Source organism: Chiloscyllium plagiosum, unplaced genomic scaffold, assembly GCF_037043375.1.
Source record: "Chiloscyllium plagiosum isolate Xiang-an unplaced genomic scaffold, Cpla_swu_hap1 HiC_scaffold_27, whole genome shotgun sequence".
Classification (NCBI taxonomy): domain Eukaryota; kingdom Metazoa; phylum Chordata; class Chondrichthyes; order Orectolobiformes; family Hemiscylliidae; genus Chiloscyllium; species Chiloscyllium plagiosum.
In genome coordinates, this window is record NW_028270165.1 from 35335570 (window position 1) to 35349144 (window position 13575).

Genomic DNA, 13575 nt, shown 5'->3' on the forward strand with positions numbered 1-13575 from the left:
TTTATTGGTCAGTGGATTGAGTATAGGAGTTGGGAGGTTATGTTGAGGCAGTACAGGAGGTCTGGAATACTGTATACAGTTCTGGTCTCTCTACTATAGGAACGATGTTGTGAAACTTTGAAAGGGTTTTGAAAAGAGTTACAAGGCTGTTGCCAGAGTTGGTGAGTTTGAGCTACAGGGAGAGGCTGAGTAGGCCAGCAATGTTTTCCCTGGAGCATTCAAGGCTGAGGTGACCTTTAGAAGTTTAAGGGGCATGGATAGGGTGAATAGGGTTTGTTCCCAGGGTAGGGGAGTCCAGAACAAGAGGGGCATCGGTTTAAGGTGGGTGAGGAAAGGGACCTGAGAGGCATTTTTTTCATGCAGAGGGTGGTGTATGTATGGAACAAACTAACAGAGGAAGTGGAGGAGGCTGGTACAATTAGAGCATTTTAAAAGGCATCTGGCTGAGTACATGAATAGAAAGGGTTTAGAGAGATGTGGCCCAAATGCTAGCAAATGAGACGAGATTAATTTAGGATATCTGGTCGGTACGGACGGGTTGGACGGAAGGGTCTGTTTCCATGCTATATGATTCTAATCGTCTTCGGTGAAAGCAGAAATGTGGTTATGAAGAATGGACTTTTTTGCCCTTAGTGGGAGCAGAAGAAGTTACAGAAAAATCTTTCAATTGTGAGACTGCAACTGAGTACATCTGGGATTTTGGTGGGAGATGGGAATTCATTGCACTGTGGAATGCAGCCCTACCCTTTCCACACATTTCTGCTGGTGGATGAGACCAGGTCTCAAGATTAGGGGGAGTAGATTTAGGACAGACATTAGGAGGAACCACTATTCCCAGAGAGTCATGAATCTATGGAACTCTTTGCCTGTGGAAGCAGTAGAGGCAGCTTCATTAAGTATATTGAAGACACGGTTGGATGGGTTTTGCATGGTCAGGGACTTAAGGGTAGTTGGTACAATGCAGGGAGGAGGAGCTGAGACGATGGATAAATCAGCCATGATCTTAATAAATGGCGGAGCGGACTGGGCGAGCCAAATGGCCTACTCTTGCTTCTATTACTATGAAACTATAACCCTGCATTTCCCATGGTTCACCATGGCATGTTGGAACCGGCGGTCAATGAGTTGAGCATCCCTGAATACTTCTAAGTGCCCGTCACGTTCCTCCTCATCTGAACAAATCCTGTGTGTGCGTAGGGCTTGTCCATAAGGGGATGGCTGTTTTGGGTGGAAGCTGGAGAAGTGTAGCATCGTGAGGTTATGTGTGGGTTTGAGGTTGTGTGTGGTGCTGAGTTGCTGCCCATCCTTGATGGAGATGCAGGTGTCCAAGAATGAGACAGATAGTAGAGAATAGTCCAAAATGAGTTTGATGGTGACATGTTGATATCACTGTATAGCTTTTTCCGTGACTCCTCTCCATGTGTCCAGAAGAAGAAAGTGTCGTCAATGTACCTGGTGTATAGTGTTGGTTGGAGGTCCTGCGTAGAGAAGTCGTCTTGTTCCAACCTGTGTGTAAAAATGTTGGCATATTGGGGTGCAAATTTGGTCCCATGGCTGTTCCATGTGTCTGAAGAACTGGTTGTCAAAGGTGAAGATGTTGTGATCGAGGATAAAGTGGATGAGTTGTAGCACGGTGGTCAGAGATTGGTATTGAGTAATGAGGCTGTTGCCGTGATGCCGACATTATGAGAGTACTGGTCCATGGGTGCTGAGTTTCTGTAAGAAATCTGTAGTGTCGTGATAAAAGCTAGGGGTTCCCTGAATGATGGGTTTCAATGCCTTCGACATTGTGTGAGAACCTCTCCAGCTGAGTCCTATTGCCAGGGATGTGCAAGTTAGGATGGAGTAGCCATGGGAAATACGGAGTAAGGGGGTAGGTATGGGTGGGATGCAATATGGAGGGCCAGAATGGAATAGATGGGCCGAATGACCTGCTTCCACGTTGTCAGGATTCTATGACGCCCCCAACAAAGGAGAATTTTATCTGCATCTATCCTGTCAAGCCCCTTTCAGAATTCTACTGGTTTGAATAAGATCACTTCTGGTTCATAGAGGTATACAGCACGGTCCAACCCCTTCATACCGACCAGGATTCCCAAATTAAACTAGTCCCATTTGCCTGCATTTGCCCATATCCCTCTCAACCTTTCTCTTCATGTACCCATCTAAATGTCGTTTAAATGTTGTAGCTGTACCTGCATCTACCACATCCTCAGCAAGTTCATTCCACATGCAAACAACACTCTGTCAAAACGTTGCCCTTCAGGTTCCTTTTAAATCTCTCTCCCTCTCTCATTAAAACAATATGCGCCCCCACCCCACCGTTTTGAGGACCCCGATGCTAAGGAACAGCCCTTTGCTATAATCCTTACCTCCACTCCTCAGATTTTATAAATCTCAATGAGGTCACCCCTCAACCTCCTGTGCTCCACCCTCTCCTTATAACTCAAACCCTCCAGTCCTGGTGACGTTCTGGTAAATCTTTACCAAATCCCCTCTAATAGAGTTCTTCCTATTACAGGGTCACCAGAACTGTACTCAGTACTCTAAAATGGCCTCACCAACATTCTGTATAACCTCAACATGATGTCTCAACTCAGAAACTCAACAGCGTGAACAATGAAGGCATTTGTGCTAAATGCCTTCTTAACCACCCTACCTACCAGTGATGCAACTTTCAAAGAACTGTGTACCTGAACTCCTACTCCCCCATGTCTCTCTGTTTTACAACATGACCCAGGGCCCTACCATTAACTGTACAAATCCTGCCCGCCCTTGTTTTAACAAAACACAATCCCTTGCTTTTGGAATCCCTATTTTGGAAAAAGAACCAGTCTGATTCAAGATTGGGATACTGACAGACTCGAACATCACACTTTTCATGCATTGTTTGAGCTCAGATGCCACCCTTTTTAAATAAAACCTTAAGTCATCTCGAGAACGTGACTTAAAAGAGAAGCGAGTCAAACAGTCAGGGCAGGCAGGGACAAGGTAGGACTAATAAGTTAAACTGCATTTATTTCAATTCAAGGGGCCTAACAGGGAACGCAGATGAACTCAGGGCATGGTTAGGAACATGGGACTGGAATATCATAGCAATTACAGAAACGTGGCTCAGGGATGGGCAGGACCAGCAGCTTCATGTTCCAGGGTACAAGTGCTACAGGAAGAATAGAAAGGGAGGCAAGAGAGGAGGGGGTGGGGTGGCATTTTTGATAAGGGATAGCATTACAGCTGTGCTGAGGGAGGATATTACCGGAAATACATCTAGGGAAGTTATTTGGGTGGAACTGAGAAATAAGAAAGGGATGATAACCTTATTGGGATTGTATCATAGACCCCCTAATAGTCAGAGGGAAATTGAGAAACAAACTTGTAAGGAGATTTCTGCTATCTGGAAGAAAAATAGGGTGGTAATGATAGGGGATTTTAACTTTCCAAACATAGACTGGGACTGCCATAGTGTTAAATGTTTAGATGGAGAGGAATTCGTCAAGTGTGTACAAGAAAATTTTCTGATTCGGTATGCGGATGTACCTACTAGAGAAGGTGCAAACCTTAACTTACTCTTGGGAAATAAGGCAGGACAGGTGACTGGGGTGTCAGTGGGGGAGCACTTTGGAGCCAGCGACCATAATTCTATTAGATTTAAAATAATGATGGAAAAGGATTGACCAGATTGTAAATTGGAGAAAGGCCAATTGTGACGGTATTAGGCAAGAACTTTTGAAAGCTGATTGGGGACAGATGTTCGCAGGTAAAGGGACGGCTGGAAAATGGGAAGCCTTCAGAAATGAGATAATGAGAATCCAGAGAGAGTATATTCCTGTTAGGGTAAAAGGAAAGGCTGGTAGGTATAAGGAATGCTGGATGACAAAAGAAATTGAGGGTTTGGTTAAGAAAAAGGAAGCATATGTTATGTATAGTGAATCCTTAGAGTATAAAAGAAGTAGAAGTATACTTAAGAGGGAAATCAGGAGGGCAAAAAGTGGACATGAAATAGCTTTGGCAAGTAAAATTAAGGAGAATCCAAAGAGTTTTTACATATATATATTAAGGACAAAAGGGTAACTAGGGAGAGAATAGGGCCCCTCAAAGATCAGCATGGCGGTCTTTGTGTGGAGCCGCAGAAAATGGGGGAGATACTAAATTAGTATTTTGCATCAGTATTTACTGTGGAAAAGGATATGGAAGATATAGATTGTAGGGAAATAGATGGTGACATCTTGCAAAATGTCCATATTACAGAGGAGGAAATGCTGCATGTCTTGAAATCACCTAAAAGTGGATAAATTCCCAGGACCTGATCAGGTGTACCCTAGAACTCTGTGATAAGCTAGAGAAGTGATTGTTGGGCCTCTTGCTGAGATATTTGTATCATTGATCGTCAACAGGTGAGGTGCCGGAAGACTGGAGGTTGGGTAACGTGTTGCCACTGTTTAAGAAGGGTGGTAAGGACAAGCCAGCAAACTAGAGACCAGTGAGCCGAACATCAGTGGTGGGCAAGTTGTTGGAGGGAATCCTGAGGGACAGTATGTACATGTATTTGGAAAGGCAACGACTGATTAGGGATAGTCAGATTGAGTTTTTTGAGGAAGTAACAAAGAGGATTGATGAGGGAAGAGTGGTAGATGTGATGTATATGGACTTCAGTAAGGCGTTCGACAAGGTTGCCCATGGGAGACTGATTAGCAAGGTTAGATCTCACGGAATACAGGTAGAACTAGCCATTTGGATACAGAACTGGCTCCAAAGGTAGAAGACGGAGGGTGGTGGTGGAGGATTGTTTTTCAGGCTGGAGGCCTGTGACCAGTGGAGTGTCACAAGGATCAGTGCTGGGTCCTCTACTTTTTGTCATTTACCTAAATGATTTTGGATGTAAGCATAAGAGGAACAATTAGTAAGTTTGCAGATGACACCAAAATTGGAGGTGTAGTGAACAGCGAAGAGAGTTACCTCAGATTACAACAGGATCTTGACCAGATGGGCCAATGGGCTGAGAAGTGGCAGATGTAGTTTAATTCAGATAAAAGTGAGGTGCTGCATTTTGGGAAAGCAAATCTTAGCAGGACTTTTTCACTTCATGGTAAGGATCAACGAGGCAAAATGAGGACTGCAGATGCTGGAAACCAGAGTTTCGATCAGAGTGGTGCTGGAAAAGCACAGCAAGTCAGGCTGCATCCGAGGTGCAGGAAAATTGATGTTTCAGACAAAAGCCCTTCATCAGGAATAAAGCTTTATTCCTGATGAAGGGCTTTTGCCCGAAATGTTGATTTACCTGTTCCTCGGATGCTACCTGACCTGCTGTGCTTTTCCAGTGCCACTCTGATTTAAACACTTAATGGTAAGGTCCTAGGGAGTGTTGCTAAACAAAGTGACCTCGGAGTGCAGGTTCATAGCTCCTTGAAAGTGGAGTTGCAGGTAGATAGGATAGTGAAGAGGGTGTTTGGTATGCTTTCTTTTATTGGTCAGAGTATTCAGTACAGCAGTTGGGGGGTCATGTTGTGGCTGTACAGGACATTGGTAGGGCATTTAAGAGGCATTTGGATGGGTATATGAATAGGAAGGGTTTGGTGGGATATGGGCCAGGTGCTGGCAAGTGGGACTAGATTGGGTTAGGATATCTGGTTGGCATGGACAAGTTGGACCGAAGGGTCTGTTTTCATGCTGTACATCTCTGTGACTCTGTGTTCTGGGATTTACATATTAATGAACTGAAACCTGCAACCCGTTCTAAAAGAGGAAAGACTGAATAGCAACCTAGGGTTGTTCAATATATCCTATCAGTTGCATGACACTGATCTTTTTCTATAAAATCTCAGTCTTATGATCATGCACCACAACTCCCCGATGAAGGAGCAGCGCTCCAAAAGCTAGTGCTTCCAAATAAACCTGTTGGATTGTAACCTGGTGTTGTGTGATTTTTAACTTTACCCACTGCAGTCCAATACCAGCACTTCCACCACAATTCTAGTGAACACAGCACACACCTCCTGGTGCTGCCAGGAAACATTACAATGCTGATGAAGCGAAGCACTCTGCACTCCTGAAAAACTTAGAATTTCAAACAAAACTAGGTACTCATTCACTACTCCTGCTGATACATGACATTGGAAATTCAGTGCAGGAGGCTGAAAGAAAGGATCAGCTTTAAAACAAAACCTCTTGGAGTTCAAAGCTTTCAATGAGAGTCTGAGCCCGGCGATAAGTTCAGGTCACCTTTAATGCGACCCAACTTTGTTACAGCTTCAGATCTCCTCAACAAAAAGACACACAAAAGATAGCTCAAGGTCAAAGCTCACACACTCCCCACTCCACTTTCTTTACTATTGGTCACCACCGAGTTGTCCCTTTGTAATTGCATCCTTGGTACAGCTGTAACCCGGAGGAGGTATTGCCTCGCCCAGCAATTTCATCCCATACACTGCATCCAAGTCAGTTTCTCCCCACACATTTGCCCGGCTGGGGCAGTGTTGAGTCAACCATATTGCTGTGGGTCGGCAGGGCACAGGCATGGGTAAAGCCCTTACTGCACTCTGGGCAGCTGAAGGCCTCTCCCTGGCATGGACCCACTGGTGCCTCAGCAGAATGAATAACTTGCTGAAGGCCTTCCTGCAATCTGTGCAGAGGAACAGCCTTTCCCGCAGTTGCCACACTTCCATGGTTTCTTCATGGGGCAGGATTCCTCAGGTTTCTCCATGGCCAAAGCTTCAGCTACAAGTGAGTGAGTGTATAGCAACTTGAAAGGGTTCAGAAAAGATTTACAAGCATGTTGCCAAAGTTGGAGGATTTGAGCTATGGGAGAGGCTGAACAGGTTGGGGCTGTTTTCCCTGGAGCGTCAGAGGTTAAGGGGTGACCTTATAGAGGTTTACAAAATTATGAGGGGCATGGATAGGGTAAATAGACTAAGTCTTTTCCCTGGGGTCGGGGAGTCCAGAACTAGAGGGCATAGGTTTAGGGTGAGAGGGGAAAGATATAAAAGAGACCTAAGGGGCAACTTTTTCACACAGAGGGTGGTACGTGTATGAAATGAACTGCCAGAGGATGCGGTGGAGGCTGATATAATTGTAACATTTAAAAGGCATTTGGATGAATAGGAAGGGTTTGGAGGGATATGGGCTGGGTGCTGGTAGGTGGGACTCTATTGTGTTGAGATATCTGGACGGGTTGGACTGAAGGGTCTGTTCCATGCTGTACATCTCTATGACTCTTATGATAATTGGTCAACGAGTTAAGTCATAAAGGTTAGGTCATCTTTATCTTGAGATACAAAGGACTTGCAGCTTGCAGAGTGTGGTTAGTACTTTCTCATTGGTCTACTTCTGCATTCTAGTGGTTTTAGTAGTTAGTTGTTTATACAGCTATAGACACAAGCAGCAGCTCGTCACGTAGCAATGCAGAAGCCATCTTGTGCAGCTCCTTCAGCCATTTTATCCTACCTTCCAGAGGCCCCATATCCTCTCTCACTCCCTCCATTCTCACTTTGTTGAACCTAATCCCTGCTGTACCTCATCCTGAAGTGTCTGGTTCTTACTGATTAACAGGTGTCACAAAGCTAGTACCTTTTTTTCCTAAAAGATGTTCCTTGGCTCAAGGAGACTGTGTCTTTGACTTTTTTTCCCAGAGGGGTAATAAACTGGGTCAATCTCTGATCAGTCTGGTTTGGTACAGAGATTAAAAGGATTTTAAGAGGCCTTTTGTTTATATGTAAACTGATGAGATTTCAGGCCAACATGGTCATATTTTAGAAGTGACCTGTATAAAAAAAGGGGTGTAGTCAGCTCTCGAACTGGTTGGAAGTTCAACAGGGAGCTGTGTGGAAACTCTGTCTCTCTTTTCTGCCTGTCAACTTCAATCTGTAAGTATGTGTTCTATTTATACTGGTTTTCAAATTGAGTTTGCTTATTGGGACTGTTGTATATATTCGAACAGCATAATTAAGTCTAGTTGGATAGGCTGAGTTCTGTAGGGGTTCTTTATTCTGATCTTTGTGTTTTAATTGTGTAATTTTGTGAATAATTGTCTGTTTTAAAATCTAGTAATCAACCAAGCTAACTTACTCCAGGTAATTTTTACTGTACACTTACTGAAACAAATTGCAAAGTTATGGTGTGGGGCTGCCTGCTTAAGAATGTTTAGTCCATAACACAGGCCCCCACACAGGGGAGATCTAATTGAAACATACCGAACACTGAACGGCCTGGGCAGAGTGGATGTTGGGAAGATGTTTCCACTGACAGAAGAGACTAGAAACCGAGGGCACAGCCTTTGAGTAAAGGGAAGACCTTTTAGAACCGAGATAAGGAGGAACCTTTCAACCAGAGAGTGGCGAATCTATTGAATTCATTGCCACAGAAGGCTGTGCAGGCCAGGTCGCTGAGGATATTTAAGACTGAGATAGATAGGCTCTTGAGTATCAAGGGGATCGAGAGTTACGGGGAGAAAGCGGGAGAATGGGATTGAGAAACGTATCAGCCACGATTGAATGGGCTGAATAGGCTGATGGGCTGAATAGCCTAATTTTGTGCTCCAATGTTTTATGGTCTCTTGCTGTCCTTAGACTCATGAGGGTGAGAATTGGGAGCAGGAGTAGGCCATTTGGTCTTTCGGGCCTGCACCAGCATTGAACAGATATGAATATACCTACATCGAGGTGGATATGCTGGGACACTTTTCACTGCAGCACAAGAGGTTGAGAGGTGACCTTGGTTTATAAAGTCAAGAAGGGATATTGTTGAGGTGCGTGGCAGATGCTGTTTCCTTCGGGTGGGGGTTTCAAGATTAGGGAGTACATTTTTAAGGTGAGAGGAGAAAGATTAAAAAAAAAAGACATGAAGAGCACCTTTTTCTTTTGGTTTACGTGTGGAATCACTCTTTCAATGTCCTGAGGAAATGGTGGATGCAGGAACTGTCAACATTTAAGACATTTAGATAAGTACATTAATAGGAAAAGTTTGGAGGGATATAGGTCAAACTAGATGGGACTAGATTAGTTTGTGAATATAGTCAGCATGGACTAGTTGGACTGAAGGGTCTGTTTCTGTTCTGTATTACTTTGTAACTATTCTGTACTGGTCTTAAAAACTTTTTTTTAAACTTTCCCCATCACCATCCACCAATCAGATGAATTCAGCCTTGAATATATTCAATGACCCTTCACAACTGCAGGAAGACATCCTCAATTCTGAACTCAATTCCTCTTGCTAATATATCACTTGCCTTGCTGATTGCTTGTTTCACCTGTCTGACAATTGGCATTGACTAGTGTAGAAGGACGCTGAGCTGAAAATGTGTTGCTGGAAAAGCGCAGCAGGTCAGGTAGCATCCAAGGAACAGGAGAATCGCCGTTTCGGGCATGAGCCCTTCTTCAGGAATGAGGAGAGTGTGCCAAGCAGGCTAAGATAAAAGGTAGGGAGGAGGGACTTGGAGGAGGGGCATTGGAAATGCGAGAGGTGGAAGGAGGTTAAGGTGAGGGTGATAGGCCGGAGTGGGGGTGGGGGTGGAGAGGTCAGGAAGAAGATTGCAGGTTAGGAAGGTGGTGCTGAGTTCGAGTGTTGGGACTGAGACAAGGTGGGGGGAGGGGAAATGAGGAAACTGGAGAAATCTGAATTCATCCCTCGTGGTTGGAGGGTTCCTAGGCGGAAGATGAGGCGCTCTTCCTCCAGCTGTCGTGTTGCAATGGTTTGGCGATGGAGGAGGCCAAGGACCTGCATGTCCTTGGTGGAGCGGGAGGGGGAGTTGAAGTGTTGAGTCACAGGGTGGTTGGGTTGGTTGGTCCGGGTGTCCCAGAGGTGTTCTCTGAAACGTTCCGTAAGGCGGCGGCCTGTAGAAGGCCCTTTGTACATCCACACATCATTCCTGATGAAGGGCTCATGTTGGAAATGTTAACTCTCCTGTTCCTCGGATACTGTCTGACCTGCTGTGCTTTTCCAGCGCCACACTTTGACTCTTAACCTCTAGCATCTGCAGTCCTCACTTCCTTCACATCCCAATGTGTCACTTTTAACAATGCAACTCCTTTCTGCTTTTTATTCCACAGTAAAGGCTATATTACCACATTGTGGTAATGCAATTGCCATGTGTTTGCCGACTGAGAACCGACCTGGACCAACGTTTCCGTAGTCCGTCCCCTCCCTGGATTCACTCCCTTTCCTTTCACTTGCTGTAAGTCAACAATTGAAGCCCAGAATGCAAAACCAGAAACGGAAAAAAGAGTGCTGTACCTCACAGATGTTGGACAGAGGAATGAAGTTGCAGTCTGGGGTGAAGCTCAACCATCATTCAGGGAGAGATTCGCAGCTTCCAAAGCTCATTGTCCAACTTCCGCATTCAGAGAATGGGGAGCTCTGAATGGCAGGAGGTCCAGTCTCTTTCCGGTCCTCCAGGGCTCTCTATTGGACCATCAAAAGAAGGTCGCAAACCGTTTGTGCGGAAATCTAGGAGAATGCGCAGATTTTTGCTGACACCGAAGAGCACAAGCAGTCCTTTGCTGACTCTGTGACTCTTGTTCTACATAGTTGGAACCTATATCACAAGACTAGGAATATGCCATTCACCCATTACAGCCTGTACTCAACTGTGGCCTAACTGCGCATATTTCAATACAGGTTCAGAAAGGTGCCTGCAGCTTTTTAATAAAATTGAAGATGCTTTAATGATGTTTCTGAATATATAATTTTAGCTGTTCTTCATTTTTAAGATCAGCCATTTCTCATACACCCCGATCTCTCATATAGACTCATCAACATCCATTCTCTCTCTTTTCTTAGAAAGTCATGATACAGCAATCAAAGAAGTCTTGAGGCACAAGAAATAACAGGTGCTGGGGGAAAAAGGGAAAGAGAATGGCTAGGGGTTGAGAGAGAGAAAATGGAGATGGGTTGGGGGGACAGGGAGAGAATGGACAGCGGGCAGCGACACTACAAATCCCACCTTTCCCAGGACCACAGCAGTCACTTCTCAATATACATGTGGTCATGGCAGCAGAATCATATAATCCCTGCAGGCTATTTGGCCCATCTAATTCACACCAAACTTCCAAACAGCTTCCCACCAGACCAACTCACCTACCATATGGCTCTGCAGCTCCCCCTGGCTTATTTCCCTAAACTGCAGATTGTTGGACTGTGGGTAGAAACCGCAGCACCCAGAGGTAAACCATGCACAAAGTCCACACAGACAGTCCTCAAAGGCTGGAATCAAACCCAGGTCCCTGGCAATGAGAGGCAGCAGCACTAGCCACAGAGTCACTGTGCTGCCCATAGCTTTTGGGTTCTGCTTTGTCTTTGTAGTTTCTGACTGGCTGTCGTCTCCTGACAGTGTTGGACCACACCCACTGCAGCCTCCCTTTCCCACTTCTCCAGCCCTGAGCATATTGGTTCCTGAATCCTGCTGCCAACTGCAGAGAACAGAGACAATCTCTGTCACTATTGTCCCTTACCACCACCTTCTTCCCCCCCCCCCCAACTTTGTTCTTCCTCCCACCACCCAGCCAGTTAGCTCCTCCCCCCTGCAGCCCTCTCTCAGATCCTCTTTACCTGCGTGATTCACACTCATACCCACCTGATCCTGTCCACTGACCCAATGAGAAGGCTCTGTCTGGAGATGAATGACCATTACCCGGAATAAAAAGCTGGTTAAGTTTTCCCCTGATGTGTATGCAGCCTGGCTTCCAGCTCCAACTCTGAGCCGAAGGTCTTCCAGCATGTGTTTGCTCTCATCCAGAGCCTCCCACCTTCTGCAAAGCAAAAGATAAGTCCCACCCAGTACTCTCCAATGCATGTTGTGTAACTGCTCAATTGTTTTTAGTGGCCAAGCAGAGGCTGATAGCCAAGTTCGGAACCCACGAGGATGGTCTCAACAGGGACCTTGGGTGACTCCACTTCATTGTTGAAACTTTATTGCTGGAACAGCACAGCAGGTCAGGCAGCATCCAGGGAACAGGAGATTCGACGTTTCGGGCACAGGCCCTTCTTCAGGAATGAGCAGAGAGTGTTCAGCAGGAGAAGATAAAAGGTAGGGAGGAGGGACTTGGAGGAGGGGCGTTGGAAATGTGATAGGTGGAAAGAGGTCAAGGTGAGGGTGATAGGTCGGAGTAGGATGGAGGCGGAGAGGTCAAGAAGAAGACTGCAGGTCAGGAAGGCAGTGCCGGGCTGGAGGGATCCGGCTGAGACAATGTGGGGGGAGGGGGGATGAAGAAACTGGTGAAGTCCAAGTTCATCCCCTGCGGTTGGAGGGTTCCCAGTCGGAAGATAAGACGCTCCTCCTCCGACCGTCGGGTTGTTGTGGTTTGGCGGTGGATGAGTCCAATGACCTGCATATCCTCGGTGGAGTGGGAGGGGGAGTTGAAATGCTGTGCTACAGGTTGGTTGGGTTGGTTCGTCCGGGTGGCCCAGAGGTGCTCTCTGAATCGCTCTGCAAGTAGGCGGCCTGTCTCCCCAATATAGAGGAGGCCACACCGGCTGCAGCAGATGATGTGGGTGCAGGTGCAGGTGAATCTGTGGCGGATATGGAAGTTTCCTTTGGGGCCTTGGAGAGAAGTGAGGGGGGAGGTGTGGGCGCAAGTGTTGCACCTCCTGCGGTTGCAAGGGAAGGTGCCGGGAGTGGAGGTTGGGTCGGTGGGGGGTGTGGATCTGACAAGGGAGTCACGGAGGGAGTGGTCTCTACGGAAAGCTGATAGGGGAGGGGAGGGAAATATATCCTTGGTGCTGGGGTCTGTTTGGAGGTGGCGGAAGTGACGGCGGATGATGCGCTGTACATGGAGATTGGTGGGGTAGTAGGTGAGGACCAGTGGGGTTCTGTCCTGGTGGCGGTTGGAGGGGCGGGGCTCAAGGGCGGAGGAGCGGGAAGTGGAGGAGATGCGGTGGAGGGCACCGTCGACCACGTCGGGGGGGAAATTGCGGTCCTTGAAGAAGGAGGCCATCTGTGTTGTACGTATTTTGACTCCACTTCATTGTACACTCACACTCTCTCTTACATCCACATGGTCTCTCAGACACACACATACAAACACACCCCACACACGCCTTCTCAGAGGCTTATACTCCATCACACAAACGTTACCAAGCATGCACACTTGCAAACACATACACATGGGTCTGTGTGGTGAATTTGCATTTGCAGATACATTCGATGTGCGCTTTGAGCAGAAATCGGCAGGTAGTCAATCCATGGATTATTTTATAAATTCCTACTTTGATAATAGAACCATTCTGATTCAAGATTCGGATACAGACACACTCAAACTTCACACCTTTCATACATTGAGAGCTGAGATGTCACCTATTTTTATAAAACCTTAAGTCATCTTGAGACTGACTTAAAAAATATTCTGGGATTTATACATTAATGAAGCAAAACCTGCAACCCATTCTAAAAGATGAAAGACTTAACAGCAATCCAGGTTTTTTTCAATATATCATTTCTGTTGCATGACACTGTGATCTTTTGCTTTAAATTCTGTGTCTTATGATCCTGCTCCCCAGCTACCTGATGAAGGAGCAGTGCTCTGGAAGCTAGTGCATCCAAATAAACCCTGTTGGACTATCACCTGGTGCTTTTTAACTTTACCCACC

At 46.1% G+C, this 13575-nt stretch overlaps 1 protein-coding gene across 2 annotated transcripts in view; it reads left to right on the plus strand.

The window, feature by feature from the left end:
- LOC148143581 (uncharacterized) overlaps positions 1-13575 on the plus strand; it is a 58802-nt gene that overhangs the window by 3600 nt on the left and 41627 nt on the right. Inside the window, exon 3 of one of the 2 annotated variants that reach the window (XR_015751265.1) lies at positions 10041-10656. The exons of the other annotated variant lie outside the window; for it this stretch is intronic. The gene's annotated coding sequence lies outside the window, so the exon portion shown is untranslated. Of the gene's footprint in view, positions 1-10040; positions 10657-13575 lie in introns of those variants that run through there. 2 annotated transcript variants of the gene reach the window in all.